Source organism: Spea bombifrons, chromosome 4 (genome assembly GCF_027358695.1).
Source record: "Spea bombifrons isolate aSpeBom1 chromosome 4, aSpeBom1.2.pri, whole genome shotgun sequence".
Taxonomy (NCBI): Eukaryota; Metazoa; Chordata; class Amphibia; order Anura; family Pelobatidae; genus Spea; species Spea bombifrons.
The window spans coordinates 113,387,041-113,412,100 of record NC_071090.1 but is presented as its reverse complement, the minus strand read 5'-3'; the positions used below and the strand labels follow the sequence as shown (position 1 = coordinate 113,412,100).

The 25,060-nt window shown below is 46.6% G+C and overlaps 53 non-coding genes across 53 annotated transcripts; 43 read left to right on the top strand and 10 right to left on the bottom strand.

Moving 5' to 3' along the window:
• The first annotated feature begins 55 nt into the window (after window positions 1-55).
• Window positions 56-126, top strand: TRNAG-GCC (transfer RNA glycine (anticodon GCC)). The gene has a single exon. It is a non-coding gene; the product is annotated as a tRNA-Gly (tRNA).
• Window positions 127-267: 141 nt separating this feature from the next.
• On the top strand, window positions 268-340 carry TRNAM-CAU (transfer RNA methionine (anticodon CAU)). The gene has a single exon. It is a non-coding gene; the product is annotated as a tRNA-Met (tRNA).
• A 1,253-nt stretch (window positions 341-1,593) lies between these two features.
• TRNAM-CAU (transfer RNA methionine (anticodon CAU)) lies at window positions 1,594-1,666 on the top strand. Its single transcript has one exon. It is a non-coding gene; the product is annotated as a tRNA-Met (tRNA).
• Window positions 1,667-2,919: 1,253 nt separating this feature from the next.
• Window positions 2,920-2,992, top strand: TRNAM-CAU (transfer RNA methionine (anticodon CAU)). Its single transcript has one exon. It is a non-coding gene; the product is annotated as a tRNA-Met (tRNA).
• Window positions 2,993-3,092: 100 nt separating this feature from the next.
• On the top strand, window positions 3,093-3,166 carry TRNAI-AAU (transfer RNA isoleucine (anticodon AAU)). Its single transcript has one exon. It is a non-coding gene; the product is annotated as a tRNA-Ile (tRNA).
• An 867-nt stretch (window positions 3,167-4,033) lies between these two features.
• On the top strand, window positions 4,034-4,104 carry TRNAG-GCC (transfer RNA glycine (anticodon GCC)). Its single transcript has one exon. It is a non-coding gene; the product is annotated as a tRNA-Gly (tRNA).
• A 141-nt stretch (window positions 4,105-4,245) lies between these two features.
• On the top strand, window positions 4,246-4,318 carry TRNAM-CAU (transfer RNA methionine (anticodon CAU)). The gene has a single exon. It is a non-coding gene; the product is annotated as a tRNA-Met (tRNA).
• A 100-nt stretch (window positions 4,319-4,418) lies between these two features.
• On the top strand, window positions 4,419-4,492 carry TRNAI-AAU (transfer RNA isoleucine (anticodon AAU)). Its single transcript has one exon. It is a non-coding gene; the product is annotated as a tRNA-Ile (tRNA).
• Window positions 4,493-5,359: 867 nt separating this feature from the next.
• Window positions 5,360-5,430, top strand: TRNAG-GCC (transfer RNA glycine (anticodon GCC)). The gene has a single exon. It is a non-coding gene; the product is annotated as a tRNA-Gly (tRNA).
• A 141-nt stretch (window positions 5,431-5,571) lies between these two features.
• Window positions 5,572-5,644, top strand: TRNAM-CAU (transfer RNA methionine (anticodon CAU)). Its single transcript has one exon. It is a non-coding gene; the product is annotated as a tRNA-Met (tRNA).
• A 1,041-nt stretch (window positions 5,645-6,685) lies between these two features.
• TRNAG-GCC (transfer RNA glycine (anticodon GCC)) lies at window positions 6,686-6,756 on the top strand. The gene has a single exon. It is a non-coding gene; the product is annotated as a tRNA-Gly (tRNA).
• A 141-nt stretch (window positions 6,757-6,897) lies between these two features.
• On the top strand, window positions 6,898-6,970 carry TRNAM-CAU (transfer RNA methionine (anticodon CAU)). The gene has a single exon. It is a non-coding gene; the product is annotated as a tRNA-Met (tRNA).
• Window positions 6,971-8,011: 1,041 nt separating this feature from the next.
• TRNAG-GCC (transfer RNA glycine (anticodon GCC)) lies at window positions 8,012-8,082 on the top strand. Its single transcript has one exon. It is a non-coding gene; the product is annotated as a tRNA-Gly (tRNA).
• Window positions 8,083-8,223: 141 nt separating this feature from the next.
• On the top strand, window positions 8,224-8,296 carry TRNAM-CAU (transfer RNA methionine (anticodon CAU)). The gene has a single exon. It is a non-coding gene; the product is annotated as a tRNA-Met (tRNA).
• A 1,041-nt stretch (window positions 8,297-9,337) lies between these two features.
• On the top strand, window positions 9,338-9,408 carry TRNAG-GCC (transfer RNA glycine (anticodon GCC)). The gene has a single exon. It is a non-coding gene; the product is annotated as a tRNA-Gly (tRNA).
• A 410-nt stretch (window positions 9,409-9,818) lies between these two features.
• TRNAW-CCA (transfer RNA tryptophan (anticodon CCA)) lies at window positions 9,819-9,890 on the top strand. The gene has a single exon. It is a non-coding gene; the product is annotated as a tRNA-Trp (tRNA).
• Window positions 9,891-10,619: 729 nt separating this feature from the next.
• TRNAS-GCU (transfer RNA serine (anticodon GCU)) lies at window positions 10,620-10,701 on the bottom strand. Its single transcript has one exon. It is a non-coding gene; the product is annotated as a tRNA-Ser (tRNA).
• Window positions 10,702-10,878: 177 nt separating this feature from the next.
• TRNAG-CCC (transfer RNA glycine (anticodon CCC)) lies at window positions 10,879-10,949 on the top strand. The gene has a single exon. It is a non-coding gene; the product is annotated as a tRNA-Gly (tRNA).
• Window positions 10,950-11,089: 140 nt separating this feature from the next.
• Window positions 11,090-11,162, top strand: TRNAM-CAU (transfer RNA methionine (anticodon CAU)). The gene has a single exon. It is a non-coding gene; the product is annotated as a tRNA-Met (tRNA).
• Window positions 11,163-11,358: 196 nt separating this feature from the next.
• On the top strand, window positions 11,359-11,430 carry TRNAW-CCA (transfer RNA tryptophan (anticodon CCA)). The gene has a single exon. It is a non-coding gene; the product is annotated as a tRNA-Trp (tRNA).
• A 729-nt stretch (window positions 11,431-12,159) lies between these two features.
• TRNAS-GCU (transfer RNA serine (anticodon GCU)) lies at window positions 12,160-12,241 on the bottom strand. Its single transcript has one exon. It is a non-coding gene; the product is annotated as a tRNA-Ser (tRNA).
• Window positions 12,242-12,418: 177 nt separating this feature from the next.
• On the top strand, window positions 12,419-12,489 carry TRNAG-CCC (transfer RNA glycine (anticodon CCC)). The gene has a single exon. It is a non-coding gene; the product is annotated as a tRNA-Gly (tRNA).
• A 140-nt stretch (window positions 12,490-12,629) lies between these two features.
• TRNAM-CAU (transfer RNA methionine (anticodon CAU)) lies at window positions 12,630-12,702 on the top strand. Its single transcript has one exon. It is a non-coding gene; the product is annotated as a tRNA-Met (tRNA).
• A 196-nt stretch (window positions 12,703-12,898) lies between these two features.
• On the top strand, window positions 12,899-12,970 carry TRNAW-CCA (transfer RNA tryptophan (anticodon CCA)). Its single transcript has one exon. It is a non-coding gene; the product is annotated as a tRNA-Trp (tRNA).
• A 730-nt stretch (window positions 12,971-13,700) lies between these two features.
• On the bottom strand, window positions 13,701-13,782 carry TRNAS-GCU (transfer RNA serine (anticodon GCU)). Its single transcript has one exon. It is a non-coding gene; the product is annotated as a tRNA-Ser (tRNA).
• Window positions 13,783-13,959: 177 nt separating this feature from the next.
• On the top strand, window positions 13,960-14,030 carry TRNAG-CCC (transfer RNA glycine (anticodon CCC)). Its single transcript has one exon. It is a non-coding gene; the product is annotated as a tRNA-Gly (tRNA).
• Window positions 14,031-14,170: 140 nt separating this feature from the next.
• Window positions 14,171-14,243, top strand: TRNAM-CAU (transfer RNA methionine (anticodon CAU)). The gene has a single exon. It is a non-coding gene; the product is annotated as a tRNA-Met (tRNA).
• A 196-nt stretch (window positions 14,244-14,439) lies between these two features.
• TRNAW-CCA (transfer RNA tryptophan (anticodon CCA)) lies at window positions 14,440-14,511 on the top strand. The gene has a single exon. It is a non-coding gene; the product is annotated as a tRNA-Trp (tRNA).
• A 729-nt stretch (window positions 14,512-15,240) lies between these two features.
• TRNAS-GCU (transfer RNA serine (anticodon GCU)) lies at window positions 15,241-15,322 on the bottom strand. Its single transcript has one exon. It is a non-coding gene; the product is annotated as a tRNA-Ser (tRNA).
• A 177-nt stretch (window positions 15,323-15,499) lies between these two features.
• Window positions 15,500-15,570, top strand: TRNAG-CCC (transfer RNA glycine (anticodon CCC)). The gene has a single exon. It is a non-coding gene; the product is annotated as a tRNA-Gly (tRNA).
• A 140-nt stretch (window positions 15,571-15,710) lies between these two features.
• On the top strand, window positions 15,711-15,783 carry TRNAM-CAU (transfer RNA methionine (anticodon CAU)). The gene has a single exon. It is a non-coding gene; the product is annotated as a tRNA-Met (tRNA).
• A 196-nt stretch (window positions 15,784-15,979) lies between these two features.
• Window positions 15,980-16,051, top strand: TRNAW-CCA (transfer RNA tryptophan (anticodon CCA)). Its single transcript has one exon. It is a non-coding gene; the product is annotated as a tRNA-Trp (tRNA).
• A 729-nt stretch (window positions 16,052-16,780) lies between these two features.
• On the bottom strand, window positions 16,781-16,862 carry TRNAS-GCU (transfer RNA serine (anticodon GCU)). The gene has a single exon. It is a non-coding gene; the product is annotated as a tRNA-Ser (tRNA).
• A 177-nt stretch (window positions 16,863-17,039) lies between these two features.
• TRNAG-CCC (transfer RNA glycine (anticodon CCC)) lies at window positions 17,040-17,110 on the top strand. The gene has a single exon. It is a non-coding gene; the product is annotated as a tRNA-Gly (tRNA).
• A 140-nt stretch (window positions 17,111-17,250) lies between these two features.
• TRNAM-CAU (transfer RNA methionine (anticodon CAU)) lies at window positions 17,251-17,323 on the top strand. The gene has a single exon. It is a non-coding gene; the product is annotated as a tRNA-Met (tRNA).
• A 196-nt stretch (window positions 17,324-17,519) lies between these two features.
• TRNAW-CCA (transfer RNA tryptophan (anticodon CCA)) lies at window positions 17,520-17,591 on the top strand. The gene has a single exon. It is a non-coding gene; the product is annotated as a tRNA-Trp (tRNA).
• Window positions 17,592-18,321: 730 nt separating this feature from the next.
• On the bottom strand, window positions 18,322-18,403 carry TRNAS-GCU (transfer RNA serine (anticodon GCU)). The gene has a single exon. It is a non-coding gene; the product is annotated as a tRNA-Ser (tRNA).
• A 177-nt stretch (window positions 18,404-18,580) lies between these two features.
• TRNAG-CCC (transfer RNA glycine (anticodon CCC)) lies at window positions 18,581-18,651 on the top strand. Its single transcript has one exon. It is a non-coding gene; the product is annotated as a tRNA-Gly (tRNA).
• A 140-nt stretch (window positions 18,652-18,791) lies between these two features.
• TRNAM-CAU (transfer RNA methionine (anticodon CAU)) lies at window positions 18,792-18,864 on the top strand. Its single transcript has one exon. It is a non-coding gene; the product is annotated as a tRNA-Met (tRNA).
• Window positions 18,865-19,060: 196 nt separating this feature from the next.
• Window positions 19,061-19,132, top strand: TRNAW-CCA (transfer RNA tryptophan (anticodon CCA)). Its single transcript has one exon. It is a non-coding gene; the product is annotated as a tRNA-Trp (tRNA).
• A 729-nt stretch (window positions 19,133-19,861) lies between these two features.
• TRNAS-GCU (transfer RNA serine (anticodon GCU)) lies at window positions 19,862-19,943 on the bottom strand. Its single transcript has one exon. It is a non-coding gene; the product is annotated as a tRNA-Ser (tRNA).
• Window positions 19,944-20,324: 381 nt separating this feature from the next.
• On the top strand, window positions 20,325-20,397 carry TRNAM-CAU (transfer RNA methionine (anticodon CAU)). Its single transcript has one exon. It is a non-coding gene; the product is annotated as a tRNA-Met (tRNA).
• A 196-nt stretch (window positions 20,398-20,593) lies between these two features.
• TRNAW-CCA (transfer RNA tryptophan (anticodon CCA)) lies at window positions 20,594-20,665 on the top strand. The gene has a single exon. It is a non-coding gene; the product is annotated as a tRNA-Trp (tRNA).
• Window positions 20,666-21,394: 729 nt separating this feature from the next.
• Window positions 21,395-21,476, bottom strand: TRNAS-GCU (transfer RNA serine (anticodon GCU)). The gene has a single exon. It is a non-coding gene; the product is annotated as a tRNA-Ser (tRNA).
• Window positions 21,477-21,653: 177 nt separating this feature from the next.
• Window positions 21,654-21,724, top strand: TRNAG-CCC (transfer RNA glycine (anticodon CCC)). Its single transcript has one exon. It is a non-coding gene; the product is annotated as a tRNA-Gly (tRNA).
• A 140-nt stretch (window positions 21,725-21,864) lies between these two features.
• On the top strand, window positions 21,865-21,937 carry TRNAM-CAU (transfer RNA methionine (anticodon CAU)). The gene has a single exon. It is a non-coding gene; the product is annotated as a tRNA-Met (tRNA).
• Window positions 21,938-22,133: 196 nt separating this feature from the next.
• TRNAW-CCA (transfer RNA tryptophan (anticodon CCA)) lies at window positions 22,134-22,205 on the top strand. The gene has a single exon. It is a non-coding gene; the product is annotated as a tRNA-Trp (tRNA).
• Window positions 22,206-22,934: 729 nt separating this feature from the next.
• Window positions 22,935-23,016, bottom strand: TRNAS-GCU (transfer RNA serine (anticodon GCU)). Its single transcript has one exon. It is a non-coding gene; the product is annotated as a tRNA-Ser (tRNA).
• A 381-nt stretch (window positions 23,017-23,397) lies between these two features.
• Window positions 23,398-23,470, top strand: TRNAM-CAU (transfer RNA methionine (anticodon CAU)). The gene has a single exon. It is a non-coding gene; the product is annotated as a tRNA-Met (tRNA).
• Window positions 23,471-23,666: 196 nt separating this feature from the next.
• On the top strand, window positions 23,667-23,738 carry TRNAW-CCA (transfer RNA tryptophan (anticodon CCA)). The gene has a single exon. It is a non-coding gene; the product is annotated as a tRNA-Trp (tRNA).
• Window positions 23,739-24,467: 729 nt separating this feature from the next.
• Window positions 24,468-24,549, bottom strand: TRNAS-GCU (transfer RNA serine (anticodon GCU)). The gene has a single exon. It is a non-coding gene; the product is annotated as a tRNA-Ser (tRNA).
• A 177-nt stretch (window positions 24,550-24,726) lies between these two features.
• On the top strand, window positions 24,727-24,797 carry TRNAG-CCC (transfer RNA glycine (anticodon CCC)). Its single transcript has one exon. It is a non-coding gene; the product is annotated as a tRNA-Gly (tRNA).
• Window positions 24,798-24,937: 140 nt separating this feature from the next.
• Window positions 24,938-25,010, top strand: TRNAM-CAU (transfer RNA methionine (anticodon CAU)). Its single transcript has one exon. It is a non-coding gene; the product is annotated as a tRNA-Met (tRNA).
• The last annotated feature ends 50 nt before the right edge of the window (window positions 25,011-25,060 follow it).

The window sequence follows — 25,060 nt, the reverse complement described above, 5'->3', positions numbered from 1 at the left end:
ATCTTCTTTCCGACCACTCGAATCTCTATGGATTTTCAAGTCGGTCGTTGCAGATGCATTGGTGGTTCAGTGGTAGAATTCTCGCCTGCCACGCGGGAGGCCCGGGTTCGATTCCCGGCCAATGCAAGCTTCTTTTTAGAGCATTGGTAAAACAGGTCCCTGGAAAAGCAGGGTTGCCTATTACCCATGCTGAAGGAAATTTGTCCTTTACGATGTTGCAACGCGTCACGTATGAAGAGCTTCAGCAACCGGCGCCAGCCGGCGTTTGCCTTGTTAGCGCAGTAGGTAGCGCGTCAGTCTCATAATCTGAAGGTCGTGAGTTCGACCCTCATACAGGGCACGCTTCTTTTACAGCTTGAGACTGTTGATAGCTGATGCCAAACGTTCATTTACTATGGAGTTTTTTCCACGGACCTCTGTTTCACCGAGCCTGCTGACGTGGCCGGTTAGCTCAGTTGGTTAGAGCGTGGTGCTAATAACGCCAAGGTCGTGGGTTCGATCCCCGTACGGGCCATGCTGTTTTGCCTATGTTTCTGCAAATGAAATGACTCCCTTATTTGCATGATGCATTGTATAGATACCACTATATCCGTTATTCAGGAAATGTCTGGACGTCTGTGCGTTACCGTACATCCGCTGATTGCTGGCTTGTGTTGAGAGGCGGCGGTGTCTCGATTCTTCTGCACGTATGCTATTTGTTTCCGTGAATACAGGAGGCATTAACGGTGGATTCTCTTTAAACATTCAATATCCCTCAAACTCTGGTGTGTGCACCATTGGTCTAAGGTCTAGAAAGAAAAGGGGGTGACGTTATAAATGACCTTGTTTCTTTACACATAGATACGGGAGACATTTTTTGGCAGGTAAGAACCATTCGGCATATCTAAAACGTTTGCAGGGAAGCCGTCCCGCTTATCTACTATCTTTTGAGTCAAGTAAAGCTTTCCAGTGTTGATTGTACGGCGCTGAACTCGTGGTTTTAGCATAATAAAGCGAGCAGCGCCCGAACAGGGACTTGAACCCTGGACCCTCAGATTAAAAGTCTGATGCTCTACCGACTGAGCTATCCAGGCTCGCTGGGCAAGAGCCTTGGGCCAGACCTGAAGCTGGCTATCAGCCACAGAGTTGGTCCACGTGCACTTACATTACATCTAGGACACCTTGAGTTTCTGGTTGACAACCATTTCCACAATGTCGGTCTCATAATCTGAAGGTCGAGAGTCAGGTCCTCGCACAGGGCACGCTTCTTTTACAGCTACACGTATAAGCAACTAACTGATTGATCCCCCAACCACCGCTTCCATAACTTTCTGTTCAGGGGGAAAAATCTTCTTTCCGACCACTCGAATCTCTATGGGTTTTCAAGCCGGCCGTTGCAGATGCATTGGTGGTTCGGTGGTAGAATTCTCGCCTGCCACGCGGGAGGCCCGGGTTCGATTCCCGGCCAATGCAAGCTTCTTTTTAGAGCATTGGTAAAACAGGTCCCTGGAAAAGCAGGGTTGCCTATTACCCATGCTGAAGGAAATTTGTCCTTTACGATGTTGCAACGCGTCACGTATGAAGAGCTTCAGCAACCGGCGCCAGCCGGCGTTTGCCTTGTTAGCGCAGTAGGTAGCGCGTCAGTCTCATAATCTGAAGGTCGTGAGTTCGACCCTCATACAGGGCACGCTTCTTTTACAGCTTGAGACTGTTGATAGCTGATGCCAAACGTTCATTTACTATGGAGTTTTTTCCACGGTCCTCTGTTTCGCCAAGCCTGCCGACGTGGCCGGTTAGCTCAGTTGGTTAGAGCGTGGTGCTAATAACGCCAAGGTCGTGGGTTCGATCCCCGTACGGGCCATGCTGTTTTGCCTATGTTTCTGCAAATGAAATGACTCCCTTATTTGCATGATGCATTGTATAGATACCACTATATCCGTTATTCAGGAAATGTCTGGACGTCTGTGCGTTACCGTACATCCGCGGATTGCTGGCTTGTGTTGAGAGGCGGCGGTGTCTCGATTCTTCTGCACGTATGCTATTTGTTTCCGTGAATACAGGAGGCATTAACGGTGGATTCTCTTTAAACATTCAATATCCCTCAAACTCTAGTGTGTGCACCATTGGTCTAAGGTCTAGAAAGAAAAGGGGGTGACGTTATAAATGACCTTGTTTCTTTACACATAGATACGGGAGACATTTTTTGGCAGCTAAGAACCATTCGGCATATCTAAAAGGTTTGCAGGGAAGCCGTCCCGCTTATCTACTATCTTTTGAGTCAAGTAAAGCTTTCCAGTGTTGATTGTACGGCGCTGAACTCGTGGTTTTAGCATAATAAAGCGAGCAGCGCCCAAACAGGGACTTGAACCCTGGACCCTCAGATTAAAAGTCTGATGCTCTACCGACTGAGCTATCCAGGCTCGCTGGGCAAGAGCCTTGGGCCAGACCTGAAGCTGGCTATCAGCCACAGAGTTGGTCCACGTGCACTTACATTACATCTAGGACACCTTGAGTTTCCGGTTGACAACCATTTCCACAATGTCGGTCTCATAATCTGAAGGTCGAGAGTCAGGTCCTCGCACAGGGCACGCTTCTTTTACAGCTACACGTATAAGCAACTAACTGATTGATCCCCCAACCACCGCTTCCATAACTTTCTGTTCAGGGGGAAAAATCTTCTTTCCGACCACTCGAATCTCTATGGGTTTTCAAGTCGGCCGTTGCAGATGCATTGGTGGTTCAGTGGTAGAATTCTCGCCTGCCACGCGGGAGGCCCGGGTTTGATTCCCGGCCAATGCAAGCTTCTTTTTAGAGCATTGGTAAAACAGGTCCCTGGAAAAGCAGGGTTGCCTATTACCCATGCTGAAGGAAATTTGTCCTTTACGATGTTGCAACGCGTCACGTATGAAGAGCTTCAGCAACCGGCGCCAGCCGGCGTTTGCCTTGTTAGCGCAGTAGGTAGCGCGTCAGTCTCATAATCTGAAGGTCGTGAGTTCGACCCTCATACAGGGCACGCTTCTTTTACAGCTTGAGACTGTTGATAGCTGATGCCAAACGTTCATTTACTATGGAGTTTTTTCCACGGTCCTCTGTTTCGCCGAACCTGCCGACGTGGCCGGTTAGCTCAGTTGGTTAGAGCGTGGTGCTAATAACGCCAAGGTCGCGGGTTCGATCCCCGTACGGGCCATGCTGTTTTGCCTATGTTTCTGCAAATGAAATGACTCCCTTATTTCCATGATGCATTGTATAGATACCACTATATCCGTTATTCAGGAAATGTCTGGACGTCTGTGCGTTACCGTACATCCGCGGATTGCTGGCTTGTGTTGAGAGGCGGCGGCGTCTCGATTCTTCTGCACGTATGCTATTTGTTTCCGTGAATACAGGAGGCATTAACGGTGGATTCTCTTTAAACATTCAATATCCCTCAAACTCTGGTGTGTGCACCATTGGTCTAAGGTCTAGAAAGAAAAGGGGGTGACGTTATAAATGACCTTGTTTCTTTACACATAGATACGGGAGACATTTTTTGGCAGCTAAGAACCATTCGGCATATCTAAAAGGTTTGCAGGGAAGCCGTCCCGCTTATCTACTATCTTTTGAGTCAAGTAAAGCTTTCCAGTGTTGATTGTACGGCGCTGAACTCGTGGTTTTAGCATAATAAAGCGAGCAGCGCCCAAACAGGGACTTGAACCCTGGACCCTCAGATTAAAAGTCTGATGCTCTACCGACTGAGCTATCCAGGCTCGCTGGGCAAGAGCCTTGGGCCAGACCTGAAGCTGGCTATCAGCCACAGAGTTGGTCCACGTGCACTTACATTACATCTAGGACACCTTGAGTTTCCGGTTGACAACCATTTCCACAATGTCGGTCTCATAATCTGAAGGTCGAGAGTCAGGTCCTCGCACAGGGCACGCTTCTTTTACAGCTACACGTATAAGCAACTAACTGATTGATCCCCCAACCACCGCTTCCATAACTTTCTGTTCAGGGGGAAAAATCTTCTTTCCGACCACTCGAATCTCTATGGATTTTCAAGTCGGTCGTTGCAGATGCATTGGTGGTTCAGTGGTAGAATTCTCGCCTGCCACGCGGGAGGCCCGGGTTCGATTCCCGGCCAATGCAAGCTTCTTTTTAGAGCATTGGTAAAACAGGTCCCTGGAAAAGCAGGGTTGCCTATTACCCATGCTGAAGGAAATTTGTCCTTTACGATGTTGCAACGCGTCACGTATGAAGAGCTTCAGCAACCGGCGCCAGCCGGCGTTTGCCTTGTTAGCGCAGTAGGTAGCGCGTCAGTCTCATAATCTGAAGGTCGTGAGTTCGACCCTCATACAGGGCACGCTTCTTTTACAGCTTGAGACTGTTGAAAGCTGATGCCAAACGTTCATTTACTATGGAGTTTTTTCCACGGTCCTCTGTTTCGCCGAGCCTGCCGACGTGGCCGGTTAGCTCAGTTGGTTAGAGCGTGGTGCTAATAACGCCAAGGTCGCGGGTTCGATCCCCGTACGGGCCATGCTGTTTTGCCTATGTTTCTGCAAATGAAATGACTCCCTTATTTGCATGATGCATTGTATAGATACCACTATATCCGTTATTCAGGAAATGTCTGGACGTCTGTGCGTTACCGTACATCCGCGGATTGCTGGCTTGTGTTGAGAGGCGGCGGTGTCTCGATTCTTCTGCACGTATGCTATTTGTTTCCGTGAATACAGGAGGCATTAACGGTGGATTCTCTTTAAACATTCAATATCCCTCAAACTCTGGTGTGTGCACCATTGGTCTAAGGTCTAGAAAGAAAAGGGGGTGATGTTATAAATGACCTTGTTTCTTTACACATAGATACGGGAGACATTTTTTGGCAGGTAAGAACCATTCGGCATATCTAAAACGTTTGCAGGGAAGCCGTCCCGCTTATCTACTATCTTTTGAGTCAAGTAAAGCTTTCCAGTGTTGATTGTACGGCGCTGAACTCGTGGTTTTAGCATAATAAAGCAAGCAGCGCCCGAACAGGGACTTGAACCCTGGACCCTCAGATTAAAAGTCTGATGCTCTACCGACTGAGCTATCCAGGCTCGCTGGGCAAGAGCCTTGGGCCAAACCTGAAGCTGGCTATCAGCCACAGAGTTGGTCCACGTGCACTTACATTACATCTAGGACACCTTGAGTTTCTGGTTGACAACCATTTCCACAATGTCGGTCTCATAATCTGAAGGTCGAGAGTCAGGTCCTCGCACAGGGCACGCTTCTTTTACAGCTACACGTATAAGCAACTAACTGATTGATCCCCCAACCACCGCTTCCATAACTTTCTGGTCAGGGGGAGAAATCTTCTTTCCGACCACTCGAATCTCTATGGATTTTCAAGTCGGTCGTTGCAGATGCATTGGTGGTTCAGTGGTAGAATTCTCGCCTGCCACGCGGGAGGCCCGGGTTCGATTCCCGGCCAATGCAAGCTTCTTTTTAGAGCATTGGTAAAACAGGTCCCTGGAAAAGCAGGGTTGCCTATTACCCATGCTGAAGGAAATTTGTCCTTTACGATGTTGCAACGCGTCACGTATGAAGAGCTTCAGCAACCGGCGCCAGCCGGCGTTTGCCTTGTTAGCGCAGTAGGTAGCGCGTCAGTCTCATAATCTGAAGGTCGTGAGTTCGACCCTCATACAGGGCACGCTTCTTTTACAGCTTGAGACTGTTGATAGCTGATGCCAAACGTTCATTTACTATGGAGTTTTTTCCACGGACCTCTGTTTCACTGAGCCTGCCGACGTGGCCGGTTAGCTCAGTTGGTTAGAGCGTGGTGCTAATAACGCCAAGGTCGTGGGTTCGATCCCCGTACGGGCCATGCTGTTTTGCCTATGTTTCTGCAAATGAAATGACTCCCTTATTTGCATGATGCATTGTATAGATACCACTATATCCGTTATTCAGGAAATGTCTGGACGTCTGTGCGTTACCGTACATCCGCGGATTGCTGGCTTGTGTTGAGAGGCGGCGGTGTCTCGATTCTTCTGCACGTATGCTATTTGTTTCCGTGAATACAGGAGGCATTAACGGTGGATTCTCTTTAAACATTCAATATCCCTCAAACTCTGGTGTGTGCACCATTGGTCTAAGGTCTAGAAAGAAAAGGGGGTGACGTTATAAATGACCTTGTTTCTTTACACATAGATACGGGAGACATTTTTTGGCAGCTAAGAACCATTCGGCATATCTAAAACGTTTGCAGGGAAGCCGTCCCGCTTATCTACTATCTTTTGAGTCAAGTAAAGCTTTCCAGTGTTGATTGTACGGCGCTGAACTCGTGGTTTTAGCATAATAAAGCGAGCAGCGCCCGAACAGGGACTTGAACCCTGGACCCTCAGATTAAAAGTCTGATGCTCTACCGACTGAGCTATCCAGGCTCGCTGGGCAAGAGCCTTGGGCCAGACCTGAAGCTGGCTATCAGCCACAGAGTTGGTCCACGTGCACTTACATTACATCTAGGACACCTTGAGTTTCTGGTTGACAACCATTTCCACAATGTCGGTCTCATAATCTGAAGGTCGAGAGTCAGGTCCTCGCACAGGGCACGCTTCTTTTACAGCTACACGTATAAGCAACTAACTGATTGATCCCCCAACCACCGCTTCCATAACTTTCTGTTCAGGGGGAAAAATCTTCTTTCCGACCACTCGAATCTCTATGGATTTTCAAGTCGGCCGTTGCAGATGCATTGGTGGTTCAGTGGTAGAATTCTCGCCTGCCACGCGGGAGGCCCGGGTTCGATTCCCGGCCAATGCAAGCTTCTTTTTAGAGCATTGGTAAAACAGGTCCCTGGAAAAGCAGGGTTGCCTATTACCCATGCTGAAGGAAATTTGTCCTTTACGATGTTGCAACGCGTCACGTATGAAGAGCTTCAGCAACCGGCGCCAGCCGGCGTTTGCCTTGTTAGCGCAGTAGGTAGCGCGTCAGTCTCATAATCTGAAGGTCGTGAGTTCGACCCTCATACAGGGCACGCTTCTTTTACAGCTTGAGACTGTTGATAGCTGATGCCAAACGTTCATTTACTATGGAGTTTTTTCCACGGACCTCTGTTTCGCCGAGCCTGCCGACGTGGCCGGTTAGCTCAGTTGGTTAGAGCGTGGTGCTAATAACGCCAAGGTCGTGGGTTCCATCCCCGTACGGGCCATGCTGTTTTGCCTATGTTTCTGCAAATGAAATGACTCCCTTATTTGCATGATGCATTGTATAGATACCACTATATCCGTTATTCAGGAAATGTCTGGACGTCTGTGCGTTACCGTACATCCGCGGATTGCTGGCTTGTGTTGAGAGGCGGCGGTGTCTCGATTCTTCTGCACGTATGCTATTTGTTTCCGTGAATACAGGAGGCATTAACGGTGGATTCTCTTTAAACATTCAATATCCCTCAAACTCTGGTGTGTGCACCATTGGTCTAAGGTCTAGAAAGAAAAGGTGGTGACGTTATAAATGACCTTGTTTCTTTACACATAGATACGGGAGACATTTTTTGGCAGCTAAGAACCATTCGGCATATCTAAAACGTTTGCAGGGAAGCCGTCCCGCTTATCTACTATCTTTTGAGTCAAGTAAAGCTTTCCAGAGTTGATTGTACGGCGCTGAACTCGTGGTTTTAGCATAATAAAGCGAGCAGCGCCCGAACAGGGACTTGAACCCTGGACCCTCAGATTAAAAGTCTGATGCTCTACCGACTGAGCTATCCAGGCTCGCTGGGCAAGAGCCTTGGGCCAGACCTGAAGCTGGCTATCAGCCACAGAGTTGGTCCACGTGCACTTACATTACATCTAGGACACCTTGAGTTTCTGGTTGACAACCATTTCCACAATGTCGGTCTCATAATCTGAAGGTCGAGAGTCAGGTCCTCGCACAGGGCACGCTTCTTTTACAGCTACACGTATAAGCAACTAACTGATTGATCCCCCAACCACCGCTTCCATAACTTTCTGTTCAGGGGGAAAAATCTTCTTTCCGACCACTCGAATCTCTATGGATTTTCAAGTCGGTCGTTGCAGATGCATTGGTGGTTCAGTGGTAGAATTCTCGCCTGCCACGCGGGAGGCCCGGGTTCGATTCCCGGCCAATGCAAGCTTCTTTTTAGAGCATTGGTAAAACAGGTCCCTGGAAAAGCAGGGTTGCCTATTACCCATGCTGAAGGAAATTTGTCCTTTACGATGTTGCAACGCGTCACGTATGAAGAGCTTCAGCAACCGGCGCCAGCCGGCGTTTGCCTTGTTAGCGCAGTAGGTAGCGCGTCAGTCTCATAATCTGAAGGTCGTGAGTTCGACCCTCATACAGGGCACGCTTCTTTTACAGCTTGAGACTGTTGATAGCTGATGCCAAACGTTCATTTACTATGGAGTTTTTTCCACGGACCTCTGTTTCGCCGAACCTGCCGACGTGGCCGGTTAGCTCAGTTGGTTAGAGCGTGGTGCTAATAACGCCAAGGTCGTGGGTTCGATCCCTGTACGGGCCATGCTGTTTTGCCTATGTTTCTGCAAATGAAATGACTCCCTTATTTGCATGATGCATTGTATAGATACCACTATATCCGTTATTCAGGAAATGTCTGGACGTCTGTGCGTTACCGTACATCCGCGGATTGCTGGCTGGTGTTTAGAGGCGGCGGTGTCTCGATTCTTCTGCACGTATGCTATTTGTTTCCGTGAATACAGGAGGCATTAACGGTGGATTCTCTTTAAACATTCAATATCCCTCAAACTCTGGTGTGTGCACCATTGGTCTAAGGTCTAGAAAGAAAAGGGGGTGACGTTATAAATGACCTTGTTTCTTTACACATAGATACGGGAGACATTTTTTGGCAGCTAAGAACCATTCGGCATATCTAAAACGTTTGCAGGGAAGCCGTCCCGCTTATCTACTATCTTTTGAGTCAAGTAAAGCTTTCCAGTGTTGATTGTACGGCGCTGAACTCGTGGTTTTAGCATAATAAAGCGAGCAGCGCCCGAACAGGGACTTGAACCCTGGACCCTCAGATTAAAAGTCTGATGCTCTACCGACTGAGCTATCCAGGCTCGCTGGGCAAGAGCCTTGGGCCAGACCTGAAGCTGGCTATCAGCCACAGAGTTGGTCCACGTGCACTTACATTACATCTAGGACACCTTGAGTTTCTGGTTGACAACCATTTCCACAATGTCGGTCTCATAATCTGAAGGTCGAGAGTCAGGTCCTCGCACAGGGCACGCTTCTTTTACAGCTACACGTATAAGCAACTAACTGATTGATCCCCCAACCACCGCTTCCATAACTTTCTGTTCAGGGGGAAAAATCTTCTTTCCGACCACTCGAATCTCTATGGATTTTCAAGTCGGTCGTTGCAGATGCATTGGTGGTTCAGTGGTAGAATTCTCGCCTGCCACGCGGGAGGCCCGGGTTCGATTCCCGGCCAATGCAAGCTTCTTTTTAGAGCATTGGTAAAACAGGTCCCTGGAAAAGCAGGGTTGCCTATTACCCATGCTGAAGGAAATTTGTCCTTTACGATGTTGCAACGCGTCACGTATGAAGAGCTTCAGCAACCGGCGCCAGCCGGCGTTTGCCTTGTTAGCGCAGTAGGTAGCGCGTCGGTCTCATAATCTGAAGGTCGTGAGTTTGACCCTCATACAGGGCACGCTTCTTTTACAGCTCCCCGTATAATCAACTAACTTATTGATTCCCCATCAACCGCTTGTCGTGTTTTCTAGCTCGGTGTCGCAAATGCATTGGTGGTTCAGTGGAAGAACTGTGAGCCTATGCGAACTATACTAATGCAAGACTAGAAAGGTGGGCCTTGTATTTAAAGACATTTTAAAACCTCAAGCACATCTGACCTCGTGGCGCAACGGTAGCGCGTCTGACTCCAGATCAGAAGGTTGCGTGTTCAAATCACGTCGGGGTCATTTGCCTTTTTTTGTATGAAAACTAGAGACATTACCTTAGTATTAAAGGGGTCATCTCATGAAACAGTAATGCTTTCAATGAAGAAATAAGAGAAAAGACAAAGATAAGTATTTTATTGTATAAAGTGGTGATACTGGAGCAGGAATAACATCTGAGCATAGGGGAGTGATGTTGGGCCACCCCTCTCAGCTGCTAACGTCCTCTTGTCTGATCACCACCTACCCTTTTGACCCTATCCCCTTAGCAATCTTTTAACCTCTCTTTTTCCATTGGTGTGCTCCTATCGCCCCTTCAAAGATGTCCTCTTGTCTCCCATTATAAAAAACATATCTATTATATTAAAGTAGATATCTATATACCTTTGTTGTTATCTTTTTTCATGTAACTACAACTCAAAACTACAACTGTCAGGCAATCGACAAACCCAAACACTAGATAAAGCGGGCTCTGCTCAAAAGACATCCCGATGTAACTGCTGTCCTCCCTTCCCGCTCTGGACATATGCTTACTTCCACAAAAAGCTGTCAAGAATACTCTTTAATAACGCTTCCCCGGGTGAGTTTACATTGTCATCAGGCAGGGGGGTGATGTTTGCCCACACCCCAACCACTGCCTATGAACACAGAGAGACCTTCATGTAGCCCATCCAGGGAGGTTCCCCAGAAATGCATTACCTGGAATGTGACAAGAACTTTAGCAACAGAAGCCATAAAGAGCAGAAAAGCAACCGACGAGGATGGGATTCGAACCCACGCGTGCAGAGCACAATGGATTAGCAGTCCATCGCCTTAACCACTCGGCCACCTCGTCAAGATGAGTGCACGGCTGTGAAATGTTGGCTCACTCCTTGTCCATGTGAACTTACATTACATCTCGGACTAACTAATTGATCTCCCAACCACCGCTTCCATCATTTTCTGTTCAGGGGAGAAATTTTCTTTCCGACCACTGGAATCCCTATGGATTTCCAAGTCCTGTGTTACAGCTGCATTGGTGGTTCAGTGGTAGAATTCTCGCCTCCCACGCGGGAGACCCGGGTTCGATTCCCGGCCAATGTGAACCTCTTTTTCAGAGCACTGGTAAGTCAGGTCTCCGGAAAAGCGAGGTGCGTTTCACCCATTCTCAAGGAAATTCTTCTTTGCTATGTTGCAATGCATTACGTATGAAGAGCTTAAACTACAGACGGCCAGAAGCCTTTGCCTTGTTAGCGCAGTAGGTAGCGCGTCAGTCTCATAATCTGAAGGTCGTGAGTTCGATCCTCACACAGGGCACGCTTCTTTTACAGCTCCCCGTATAATCAACTAACTTATTGATTCCCCATCAACCGCTTGTCGTGTTTTCTAGCTCGGTGTCGCAAATGCATTGGTGGTTCAGTGGAAGAACTGTGAGCCTATGCGAACTATACTAATGCAAGACTAGAAAGGTGGGCCTTGTATTTAAAGACATTTTAAAACCTCAAGCACATCTGACCTCGTGGCGCAACGGTAGCGTGTCTGACTCCAGATTAGAAGGTTGCGTGTTCAAATCACGTCGGGGTCATTTGCGTTTTTTTGTATGAAAACTAGAGACATTACCTTAGTATTAAAGGGGTCATCTCATGAAACAGTAATGCTTTCAATGAAGAAATAAGAGAAAAGACAAAGATAAGTATTTTATTGTATAAAGTGGTGATACTGGAGCAGGAATAACATCTGAGCATAGGGGAGTGATGTTGGGCCACCCCTCTCAGCTGCTAACGTCCTCTTGTCTGATCACCACCTACCCTTTTGACCCTATCCCCTTAGCAATCTTTTAACCTCTCTTTTTCCATTGGTGTGCTCCTATCGCCCCTTCAAAGATGTCCTCTTGTCTCCCATTATAAAAAACATATCTATTATATTAAAGTAGATATCTATATACCTTTGTTGTTATCTTTTTTCATGTAACTACAACTCAAAACTACAACTGTCAGGCAATCGACAAACCCAAACACTAGATAAAGCGGGCTCTGCTCAAAAGACATCCCGATGTAACTGCTGTCCTCCCTTCCCGCTCTGGACATATGCTTACTTCCACAAAAAGCTGTCAAGAATACTCTTTAATAACGCATCCCCGGGTGAGTTTACATTGTCATCAGGCAGGGGGGTGATGTTTGCCCACACCCCAACCACTGCCTATGAACACAGAGAGACCTTCATGTAGCCCATCCAGGGAGGTTCCCCAGAAATGCATTACCTGGAATGTGACAAGAACTTTAGCAACAGAAGCCATAAAGAGCAGAAAAGCAACCGACGAGGATGGGATTCGAACCCACGCGTGCAGAGCACAATGGATTAGCAGTCCATCGCCTTAACCACTCGGCCACCTCGTCAAGATGAGTGCACGGCTGTGAAATGTTGGCTCACTCCTTGTCCATGTGAACTTACATTACATCTCGGACTAACTAATTGATCTCCCAACCACCGCTTCCATCATTTTCTGTTCAGGGGAGAAATTTTCTTTCCGACCACTGGAATCCCTATGGATTTCCAAGTCCTGTGTTACAGCTGCATTGGTGGTTCAGTGGTAGAATTCTCGCCTCCCACGCGGGAGACCCGGGTTCGATTCCCGGCCAATGCAAACCTCTTTTTCAGAGCACTGGTAAGTCAGGTCTCCGGAAAAGCGAGGTGCGTTTCACCCATTCTGAAGGAAATTCTTCTTTGCTATGTTGCAATGCATTACGTATGAAGAGCTTAAACTACAGACAGCCAGAAGCCTTTGCCTTGTTAGCGCAGTAGGTAGCGCGTCAGTCTCATAATCTGAAGGTCGTGAGTTCGATCCTCACACAGGGCACGCTTCTTTTACAGCTCCCCGTATAATCAACTAACTTATTGATTCCCCATCAACCGCTTGTCGTGTTTTCTAGCTCGGTGTCGCAAATGCATTGGTGGTTCAGTGGAAGAACTGTGAGCCTATGCGAACTATACTAATGCAAGACTAGAAAGGTGGGCCTTGTATTTAAAGACATTTTAAAACCTCAAGCACATCTGACCTCGTGGCGCAACGGTAGCGCGTCTGACTCCAGATCAGAAGGTTGCGTGTTCAAATCACGTCGGGGTCATTTGCCTTTTTTTGTATGAAAACTAGAGACATTACCTTAGTATTAAAGGGGTCATCTCATGAAACAGTAATGCTTTCAATGAAGAAATAAGAGAAAAGACAAAGATAAGTATTTTATTGTATAAAGTGGTGATACTGGAGCAGGAATAACATCTGAGCATAGGGGAGTGATGTTGGGCCACCCCTCTCAGCTGCTAACGTCCTCTTGTCTGATCACCACCTACCCTTTTGACCCTATCCCCTTAGCAATCTTTTAACCTCTCTTTTTCCATTGGTGTGCTCCTATCGCCCCTTCAAAGATGTCCTCTTGTCTCCCATTATAAAAAAACATATCTATTATATTAAAGTAGATATCTATATACCTTTGTTGTTATCTTTTTTCATGTAACTACAACTCAAAACTACAACTGTCAGGCAATCGACAAACCCAAACACTAGATAAAGCGGGCTCTGCTCAAAAGACATCCCGATGTAACTGCTGTCCTCCCTTCCCGCTCTGGACATATGCTTACTTCCACAAAAAGCTGTCAAGAATACTCTTTAATAACGCTTCCCCGGGTGAGTTTACATTGTCATCAGGCAGGGGGGTGATGTTTGCCCACACCCCAACCACTGCCTATGAACACAGAGAGACCTTCATGTAGCCCATCCAGGGAGGTTCCCCAGAAATGCATTACCTGGAATGTGACAAGAACTTTAGCAACAGAAGCCATAAAGAGCAGAAAAGCAACCGACGAGGATGGGATTCGAACCCACGCGTGCAGAGCACAATGGATTAGCAGTCCATCGCCTTAACCACTCGGCCACCTCGTCAAGATGAGTGCACGGCTGTGAAATGTTGGCTCACTCCTTGTCCATGTGAACTTACATTACATCTCGGACTAACTAATTGATCTCCCAACCACCGCTTCCATCATTTTCTGTTCAGGGGAGAAATTTTCTTTCCGACCACTGGAATCCCTATGGATTTCCAAGTCCTGTGTTACAGCTGCATTGGTGGTTCAGTGGTAGAATTCTCGCCTCCCACGCGGGAGACCCGGGTTCGATTCCCGGCCAATGTGAACCTCTTTTTCAGAGCACTGGTAAGTCAGGTCTCCGGAAAAGCGAGGTGCGTTTCACCCATTCTCAAGGAAATTCTTCTTTGCTATGTTGCAATGCATTACGTATGAAGAGCTTAAACTACAGACGGCCAGAAGCCTTTGCCTTGTTAGCGCAGTAGGTAGCGCGTCAGTCTCATAATCTGAAGGTCGTGAGTTCGATCCTCACACAGGGCACGCTTCTTTTACAGCTCCCCGTATAATCAACTAACTTATTGATTCCCCATCAACCGCTTGTCGTGTTTTCTAGCTCGGTGTCGCAAATGCATTGGTGGTTCAGTGGAAGAACTGTGAGCCTATGCGAACTATACTAATGCAAGACTAGAAAGGTGGGCCTTGTATTTAAAGACATTTTAAAACCTCAAGCACATCTGACCTCGTGGCGCAACGGTAGCGTGTCTGACTCCAGATTAGAAGGTTGCGTGTTCAAATCACGTCGGGGTCATTTGCGTTTTTTTGTATGAAAACTAGAGACATTACCTTAGTATTAAAGGGGTCATCTCATGAAACAGTAATGCTTTCAATGAAGAAATAAGAGAAAAGACAAAGATAAGTATTTTATTGTATAAAGTGGTGATACTGGAGCAGGAATAACATCTGAGCATAGGGGAGTGATGTTGGGCCACCCCTCTCAGCTGCTAACGTCCTCTTGTCTGATCACCACCTACCCTTTTGACCCTATCCCCTTAGCAATCTTTTAACCTCTCTTTTTCCATTGGTGTGCTCCTATCGCCCCTTCAAAGATGTCCTCTTGTCTCCCATTATAAAAAACATATCTATTATATTAAAGTAGATATCTATATACCTTTGTTGTTATCTTTTTTCATGTAACTACAACTCAAAACTACAACTGTCAGGCAATCGACAAACCCAAACACTAGATAAAGCGGGCTCTGCTCAAAAGACATCCCGATGTAACTGCTGTCCTCCCTTCCCGCTCTGGACATATGCTTACTTCCACAAAAAGCTGTCAAGAATACTCTTTAATAACGCATCCCCGGGTGAGTTTACATTGTCATCAGGCAGGGGGGTGATGTTTGCCCACACCCCAACCACTGCCTATGAACACAGAGAGACCTTCATGTAGCCCATCCAGGGAGGTTCCCCAGAAATGCATTACCTGGAATGTGACAAGAACTTTAGCAACAGAAGCCATAAAGAGCAGAAAAGCAACCGACGAGGATGGGATTCGAACCCACGCGTGCAGAGCACAATGGATTAGCAGTCCATCGCCTTAACCACTCGGCCACCTCGTCAAGATGAGTGCACGGCTGTGAAATGTTGGCTCACTCCTTGTCCATGTGAACTTACATTACATCTCGGACTAACTAATTGATCTCCCAACCACCGCTTCCATCATTTTCTGTTCAGGGGAGAAATTTTCTTTCCGACCACTGGAATCCCTATGGATTTCCAAGTCCTGTGTTACAGCTGCATTGGTGGTTCAGTGGTAGAATTCTCGCCTCCCACGCGGGAGACCCGGGTTCGATTCCCGGCCAATGCGAACCTCTTTTTCAGAGCACTGGTAAGTCAGGTCTCCGGAAAAGCGAGGTGCGTTTCACCCATTCTGAAGGAAATTCTTCTTTGCTATGTTGCAATGCATTACGTATGAAGAGCTTAAACTACAGACGGCCAGAAGCCTTTGCCTTGTTAGCGCAGTAGGTAGCGCGTCAGTCTCATAATCTGAAGGTCGTGAGTTCGATCCTCACACAGGGCACGCTTCTTTTACAGCTCCCCGTATAATCAACTAACTTATTGATTCCCCATCAACCGCTTGTCGTGTTTTCTAGCTCGGTGTCGCAAATGCATTGGTGGTTCAGTGGAAGAACTGTGAGCCTATGCGAACTATACTAATGCAAGACTAGAAAGGTGGGCCTTGTATTTAAAGACATTTTAAAACCTCAAGCACATCTGACCTCGTGGCGCAACGGTAGCGCGTCTGACTCCAGATTAGAAGGTTGCGTGTTCAAATCACGTCGGGGTCATTTGCCTTTTTTTGTATGAAAACTAGAGACATTACCTTAGTATTAAAGGGGTCATCTCATGAAACAGTAATGCTTTCAATGAAGAAATAAGAGAAAAGACAAAGATAAGTATTTTATTGTATAAAGTGGTGATACTGGAGCAGGAATAACATCTGAGCATAGGGGAGTGATGTTGGGCCACCCCTCTCAGCTGCTAACGTCCTCTTGTCTGATCACCACCTACCCTTTTGACCCTATCCCCTTAGCAATCTTTTAACCTCTCTTTTTCCATTGGTGTGCTCCTATCGCCCCTTCAAAGATGTCCTCTTGTCTCCCATTATAAAAAACATATCTATTATATTAAAGTAGATATCTATATACCTTTGTTGTTATCTTTTTTCATGTAACTACAACTCAAAACTACAACTGTCAGGCAATCGACAAACCCAAACACTAGATAAAGCGGGCTCTGCTCAAAAGACATCCCGATGTAACTGCTGTCCTCCCTTCCCGCTCTGGACATATGCTTACTTCCACAAAAAGCTGTCAAGAATACTCTTTAATAACGCTTCCCCGGGTGAGTTTACATTGTCATCAGGCAGTGGGGTGATGTTTGCCCACACCCCAACCACTGCCTATGAACACAGAGAGACCTTCATGTAGCCCATCCAGGGAGGTTCCCCAGAAATGCATTACCTGGAATGTGACAAGAACTTTAGCAACAGAAGCCATAAAGAGCAGAAAAGCAACCGACGAGGATGGGATTCGAACCCACGCGTGCAGAGCACAATGGATTAGCAGTCCATCGCCTTAACCACTCGGCCACCTCGTCAAGATGAGTGCACGGCTGTGAAATGTTGGCTCACTCCTTGTCCATGTGAACTTACATTACATCTCGGACTAACTAATTGATCTCCCAACCACCGCTTCCATCATTTTCTGTTCAGGGGAGAAATTTTCTTTCCGACCACTGGAATCCCTATGGATTTCCAAGTCCTGTGTTACAGCTGCATTGGTGGTTCAGTGGTAGAATTCTCGCCTCCCACGCGGGAGACCCGGGTTCGATTCCCGGCCAATGCAAACCTCTTTTTCAGAGCACTGGTAAGTCAGGTCTCCGGAAAAGCGAGGTGCGTTTCACCCATTCTGAAGGAAATTCTTCTTTGCTATGTTGCAATGCATTACGTATGAAGAGCTTAAACTACAGACGGCCAGAAGCCTTTGCCTTGTTAGCGCAGTAGGTAGCGCGTCAGTCTCATAATCTGAAGGTCGTGAGTTCGATCCTCACACAGGGCACGCTTCTTTTACAGCTCCCCGTATAATCAACTAACTTATTGATTCCCCATCAACCGCTTGTCGTGTTTTCTAGCTCGGTGTCGCAAATGCATTGGTGGTTCAGTGGAAGAACTGTGAGCCTATGCGAACTATACTAATGCAAGACTAGAAAGGTGGGCCTTGTATTTAAAGACATTTTAAAACCTCAAGCACATCTGACCTCGTTGCGCAACGGTAGCGCGTCTGACTCCAGATCAGAAGGTTGCGTGTTCTAATCACGTCGGGGTCATTTGCCTTTTTTTGTATGAAAACTAGAGACATTACCTTAGTATTAAAGGGGTCATCTCATGAAACAGTAATGCTTTCAATGAAGAAATAAGAGAAAAGACAAAGATAAGTATTTTATTGTATAAAGTGGTGATACTGGAGCAGGAATAACATCTGAGCATAGGGGAGTGATGTTGGGCCACCCCTCTCAGCTGCTAACGTCCTCTTGTCTGATCACCACCTACCCTTTTGACCCTATCCCCTTAGCAATCTTTTAACCTCTCTTTTTCCATTGGTGTGCTCCTATCGCCCCTTCAAAGATGTCCTCTTGTCTCCCATTATAAAAAAACATATCTATTATATTAAAGTAGATATCTATATACCTTTGTTGTTATCTTTTTTCATGTAACTACAACTCAAAACTACAACTGTCAGGCAATCGACAAACCCAAACACTAGATAAAGCGGGCTCTGCTCAAAAGACATCCCGATGTAACTGCTGTCCTCCCTTCCCTCTCTGGACATATGCTTACTTCCACAAAAAGCTGTCAAGAATACTCTTTAATAACGCTTCCCCGGGTGAGTTTACATTGTCATCAGGCAGGGGGGTGATGTTTGCCCACACCCCAACCACTGCCTATGAACACAGAGAGACCTTCATGTAGCCCATCCAGGGAGGTTCCCCAGAAATGCATTACCTGGAATGTGACAAGAACTTTAGCAACAGAAGCCATAAAGAGCAGAAAAGCAACCGACGAGGATGGGATTCGAACCCACGCGTGCAGAGCACAATGGATTAGCAGTCCATCGCCTTAACCACTCGGCCACCTCGTCAAGATGAGTGCACGGCTGTGAAATGTTGGCTCACTCCTTGTCCATGTGAACTTACATTACATCTCGGACTAACTAATTGATCTCCCAACCACCGCTTCCATCATTTTCTGTTCAGGGGAGACATTTTCTTTCCGACCACTGGAATCCCTATGGATTTCCAAGTCCTGTGTTACAGCTGCATTGGTGGTTCAGTGGTAGAATTCTCGCCTCCCACGCGGGAGACCCGGGTTCGATTCCCGGCCAATGCAAACCTCTTTTTCAGAGCACTGGTAAGTCAGGTCTCCGGAAAAGCGAGGTGCGTTTCACCCATTCTGAAGGAAATTCTTCTTTGCTATGTTGCAATGCATTACGTATGAAGAGCTTAAACTACAGACGGCCAGAAGCCTTTGCCTTGTTAGCGCAGTAGGTAGCGCGTCAGTCTCATAATCTGAAGGTCGTGAGTTCGATCCTCACACAGGGCACGCTTCTTTTACAGCTCCCCGTATAATCAACTAACTTATTGATTCCCCATCAACCGCTTGTCGTGTTTTCTAGCTCGGTGTCGCAAATGCATTGGTGGTTCAGTGGAAGAACTGTGAGCCTATGCGAACTATACTAATGTAAGACTAGAAAGGTGGGCCTTGTATTTAAAGACATTTTAAAACCTCAAGCACATCTGACCTCGTGGCGCAACGGTAGCGCGTCTGACTCCAGATCAGAAGGTTGCGTGTTCAAATCACGTCGGGGTCATTTGCCTTTTTTTGTATGAAAACTAGAGACATTACCTTAGTATTAAAGGGGTCATCTCATGAAACAGTAATGCTTTCAATGAAGAAATAAGAGAAAAGACAAAGATAAGTATTTTATTGTATAAAGTGGTGATACTGGAGCAGGAATAACATCTGAGCATAGGGGAGTGATGTTGGGCCACCCCTCTCAGCTGCTAACGTCCTCTTGTCTGATCACCACCTACCCTTTTGACCCTATCCCCTTAGCAATCTTTTAACCTCTCTTTTTCCATTGGTGTGCTCCTATCGCCCCTTCAAAGATGTCCTCTTGTCTCCCATTATAAAAAACATATCTATTATATTAAAGTAGATATCTATATACCTTTGTTGTTATCTTTTTTCATGTAACTACAACTCAAAACTACAACTGTCAGGCAATCGACAAACCCAAACACTAGATAAAGCGGGCTCTGCTCAAAAGACATCCCGATGTAACTGCTGTCCTCCCTTCCCGCTCTGGACATATGCTTACTTCCACAAAAAGCTGTCAAGAATACTCTTTAATAACGCATCCCCGGGTGAGTTTACATTGTCATCAGGCAGGGGGGTGATGTTTGCCCACACCCCAACCACTGCCTATGAACACAGAGAGACCTTCATGTAGCCCATCCAGGGAGGTTCCCCAGAAATGCATTACCTGGAATGTGACAAGAACTTTAGCAACAGAAGCCATAAAGAGCAGAAAAGCAACCGACGAGGATGGGATTCGAACCCACGCGTGCAGAGCACAATGGATTAGCAGTCCATCGCCTTAACCACTCGGCCACCTCGTCAAGATGAGTGCACGGCTGTGAAATGTTGGCTCACTCCTTGTCCATGTGAACTTACATTACATCTCGGACTAACTAATTGATCTCCCAACCACCGCTTCCATCATTTTCTATTCAGGGGAGAAATTTTCTTTCCGACCACTGGAATCCCTATGGATTTCCAAGTCCTGTGTTACAGCTGCATTCAGTGGTAGAATTCTCGCCTCCCACGCGGGAGACCCGGGTTCGATTCCCGGCCAATGCAAACCTCTTTTTCAGAGCACTGGTAAGTCAGGTCTCCGGAAAAGCGAGGTGCGTTTCACCCATTCTGAAGGAAATTCTTCTTTGCTATGTTGCAATGCATTACGTATGAAGAGCTTAAACTACAGACGGCCAGAAGCCTTTGCCTTGTTAGCGCAGTAGATAGCGCGTCAGTCTCATAATCTGAAGGTCGTGAGTTCGATCCTCACACAGGGCACGCTTCTTTTACAGCTCCCCGTATAATCAACTAACTTATTGATTCCCCATCAACCGCTTGTCGTGTTTTCTAGCTCGGTGTCGCAAATGCATTGGTGGTTCAGTGGAAGAACTGTGAGCCTATGCGAACTATACTAATGCAAGACTAGAAAGGTGGGCCTTGTATTTAAAGACATTTTAAAACCTCAAGCACATCTGACCTCGTGGCGCAACGGTAGCGCGTCTGACTCCAGATCAGAAGGTTGCGTGTTCAAATCACGTCGGGGTCATTTGCCTTTTTTTGTATGAAAACTAGAGACATTACCTTAGTATTAAAGGGGTCATCTCATGAAACAGTAATGCTTTCAATGAAGAAATAAGAGAAAAGACAAAGATAAGTATTTTATTGTATAAAGTGGTGATACTGGAGCAGGAATAACATCTGAGCATAGGGGAGTGATGTTGGGCCACCCCTCTCAGCTGCTAACGTCCTCTTGTCTGATCACCACCTACCCTTTTGACCCTATCCCCTTAGCAATCTTTTAACCTCTCTTTTTCCATTGGTGTGCTCCTATCGCCCCTTCAAAGATGTCCTCTTGTCTCCCATTATAAAAAACATATCTATTATATTAAAGTAGATATCTATATACCTTTGTTGTTATCTTTTTTCATGTAACTACAACTCAAAACTACAACTGTCAGGCAATCGACAAACCCAAACACTAGATAAAGCGGGCTCTGCTCAAAAGACATCCCGATGTAACTGCTGTCCTCCCTTCCCGCTCTGGACATATGCTTACTTCCACAAAAAGCTGTCAAGAATACTCTTTAATAACGCTTCCCCGGGTGAGTTTACATTGTCATCAGGCAGGGGGGTGATGTTTGCCCACACCCCAACCACTGCCTATGAACACAGAGAGACCTTCATGTAGCCCATCCAGGGAGGTTCTCCAGAAATGCATTACCTGGAATGTGACAAGAACTTTAGCAACAGAAGCCATAAAGAGCAGAAAAGCAACCGACGAGGATGGGATTCGAACCCACGCGTGCAGAGCACAATGGATTAGCAGTCCATCGCCTTAACCACTCGGCCACCTCGTCAAGATGAGTGCACGGCTGTGAAATGTTGGCTCACTCCTTGTCCATGTGAACTTACATTACATCTCGGACTAACTAATTGATCTCCCAACCACCGCTTCCATCATTTTCTGTTCAGGGGAGAAATTTTCTTTCCGACCACTGGAATCCCTATGGATTTCCAAGTCCTGTGTTACAGCTGCATTGGTGGTTCAGTGGTAGAATTCTCGCCTCCCACGCGGGAGACCCGGGTTCGATTCCCGGCCAATGCAAACCTCTTTTTCAGAGCACTGGTAAGTCAGGTCTCCGGAAAAGCGAGGTGCGTTTCACCCATTCTGAAGGAAATTCTTCTTTGCTATGTTGCAATGCATTACGTATGAAGAGCTTAAACTACAGACGGCCAGAAGCCTTTGCCTTGTTAGCGCAGTAGGTAGCGCGTCAGTCTCATAATCTGAAGGTCGTGAGTTCGATCCTCACACAGGGCACGCTTCTTTTACAGCTCCCCGTATAATCAACTAACTTATTGATTCCCCATCAACCGCTTGTCGTGTTTTCTAGCTCGGTGTCGCAAATGCATTGGTGGTTCAGTGGAAGAACTGTGAGCCTATGCGAACTATACTAATGCAAGACTAGAAAGGTGGGCCTTGTATTTAAAGACATTTTAAAACCTCAAGCACATCTGACCTCGTGGCGCAACGGTAGCGCGTCTGACTCCAGATCAGAAGGTTGCGTGTTCAAATCACGTCGGGGTCATTTGCCTTTTTTTGTATGAAAACTAGAGACATTACCTTAGTATTAAAGGGGTCATCTCATGAAACAGTAATGCTTTCAATGAAGAAATAAGAGAAAAGACAAAGATAAGTATTTTATTGTATAAAGTGGTGATACTGGAGCAGGAATAACATCTGAGCATAGGGGAGTGATGTTGGGCCACCCCTCTCAGCTGCTAACGTCCTCTTGTCTGATCACCACCTACCCTTTTGACCCTATCCCCTTAGCAATCTTTTAACCTCTCTTTTTCCATTGGTGTGCTCCTATCGCCCCTTCAAAGATGTCCTCTTGTCTCCCATTATAAAAAACATATCTATTATATTAAAGTAGATATCAATATACCTTTGTTGTTATCTTTTTTCATGTAACTACAACTCAAAACTACAACTGTCAGGCAATCGACAAACCCAAACACTAGATAAAGCGGGCTCTGCTCAAAAGACATCCCGATGTAACTGCTGTCCTCCCTTCCCGCTCTGGACATATGCTTACTTCCACAAAAAGCTGTCAAGAATACTCTTTAATAACGCATCCCCGGGTGAGTTTACATTGTCATCAGGCAGGGGGGTGATGTTTGCCCACACCCCAACCACTGCCTATGAACACAGAGAGACCTTCATGTAGCCCATCCAGGGAGGTTCCCCAGAAATGCATTACCTGGAATGTGACAAGAACTTTAGCAACAGAAGCCATAAAGAGCAGAAAAGCAACCGACGAGGATGGGATTCGAACCCACGCGTGCAGAGCACAATGGATTAGCAGTCCATCGCCTTAACCACTCGGCCACCTCGTCAAGATGAGTGCACGGCTGTGAAATGTTGGCTCACTCCTTGTCCATGTGAACTTACATTACATCTCGGACTAACTAATTGATCTCCCAACCACCGCTTCCATCATTTTCTGTTCAGGGGAGAAATTTTCTTTCCGACCACTGGAATCCCTATGGATTTCCAAGTCCTGTGTTACAGCTGCATTCAGTGGTAGAATTCTCGCCTCCCACGCGGGAGACCCGGGTTCGATTCCCGGCCAATGCAAACCTCTTTTTCAGAGCACTGGTAAGTCAGGTCTCCGGAAAAGCGAGGTGCGTTTCACCCATTCTGAAGGAAATTCTTCTTTGCTATGTTGCAATGCATTACGTATGAAGAGCTTAAACTACAGACGGCCAGAAGCCTTTGCCTTGTTAGCGCAGTAGGTAGCGCGTCAGTCTCATAATCTGAAGGTCGTGAGTTCGATCCTCACACAGGGCACGCTTCTTTTACAGCTCCCCGTATAATCAACTAACTTATTGATTCCCCATCAACCGCTTGTCGTGTTTTCTAGCTCGGTGTCGCAAATGCATTGGTGGTTCAGTGGAAGAACTGTGAGCCTATGCGAACTATACTAATGCAAGACTAGAAAGGTGGGCCTTGTATTTAAAGACATTTTAAAACCTCAAGCACATCTGACCTCGTGGCGCAACGGTAGCGCGTCTGACTCCAGATCAGAAGGTTGCGTGTTCAAATCACGTCGGGGTCATTTGCCTTTTTTTGTATGAAAACTAGAGACATTACCTTAGTATTAAAGGGGTCATCTCATGAAACAGTAATGCTTTCAATGAAGAAATAAGAGAAAAGACAAAGATAAGTATTTTATTGTATAAAGTGGTGATACTGGAGCAGGAATAACATCTGAGCATAGGGGAGTGATGTTGGGCCACCCCTCTCAGCTGCTAACGTCCTCTTGTCTGATCACCACCTACCCTTTTGACCCTATCCCCTTAGCAATCTTTTAACCTCTCTTTTTCCATTGGTGTGCTCCTATCGCCCCTTCAAAGATGTCCTCTTGTCTCCCATTATAAAAAACATATCTATTATATTAAAGTAGATATCTATATACCTTTGTTGTTATCTTTTTTCATGTAACTACAACTCAAAACTACAACTGTCAGGCAATCGACAAACCCAAACACTAGATAAAGCGGGCTCTGCTCAAAAGACATCCCGATGTAACTGCTGTCCTCCCTTCCCGCTCTGGACATATGCTTACTTCCACAAAAAGCTGTCAAGAATACTCTTTAATAACGCATCCCCGGGTGAGTTTACATTGTCATCAGGCAGGGGGGTGATGTTTGCCCACACCCCAACCACTGCCTATGAACACAGAGAGACCTTCATGTAGCCCATCCAGGGAGGTTCCCCAGAAATGCATTACCTGGAATGTGACAAGAACTTTAGCAACAGAAGCCATAAAGAGCAGAAAAGCAACCGACGAGGATGGGATTCGAACCCACGCGTGCAGAGCACAATGGATTAGCAGTCCATCGCCTTAACCACTCGGCCACCTCGTCAAGATGAGTGCACGGCTGTGAAATGTTGGCTCACTCCTTGTCCATGTGAACTTACATTACATCTCGGACTAACTAATTGATCTCCCAACCACCGCTTCCATCATTTTCTGTTCAGGGGAGAAATTTTCTTTCCGACCACTGGAATCCCTATGGATTTCCAAGTCCTGTGTTACAGCTGCATTGGTGGTTCAGTGGTAGAATTCTCGCCTCCCACGCGGGAGACCCGGGTTCGATTCCCGGCCAATGCGAACCTCTTTTTCAGAGCACTGGTAAGTCAGGTCTCCGGAAAAGCGAGGTGCGTTTCACCCATTCTGAAGGAAATTCTTCTTTGCTATGTTGCAATGCATTACGTATGAAGAGCTTAAACTACAGACGGCCAGAAGCCTTTGCCTTGTTAGCGCAGTAGGTAGCGCGTCAGTCTCATAATCTGAAGGTCGTGAGTTCGATCCTCACACAGGGCACGCTTCTTTTACAGCTCCCCGTATAATCAACTAACTTATTGATTCCCCAT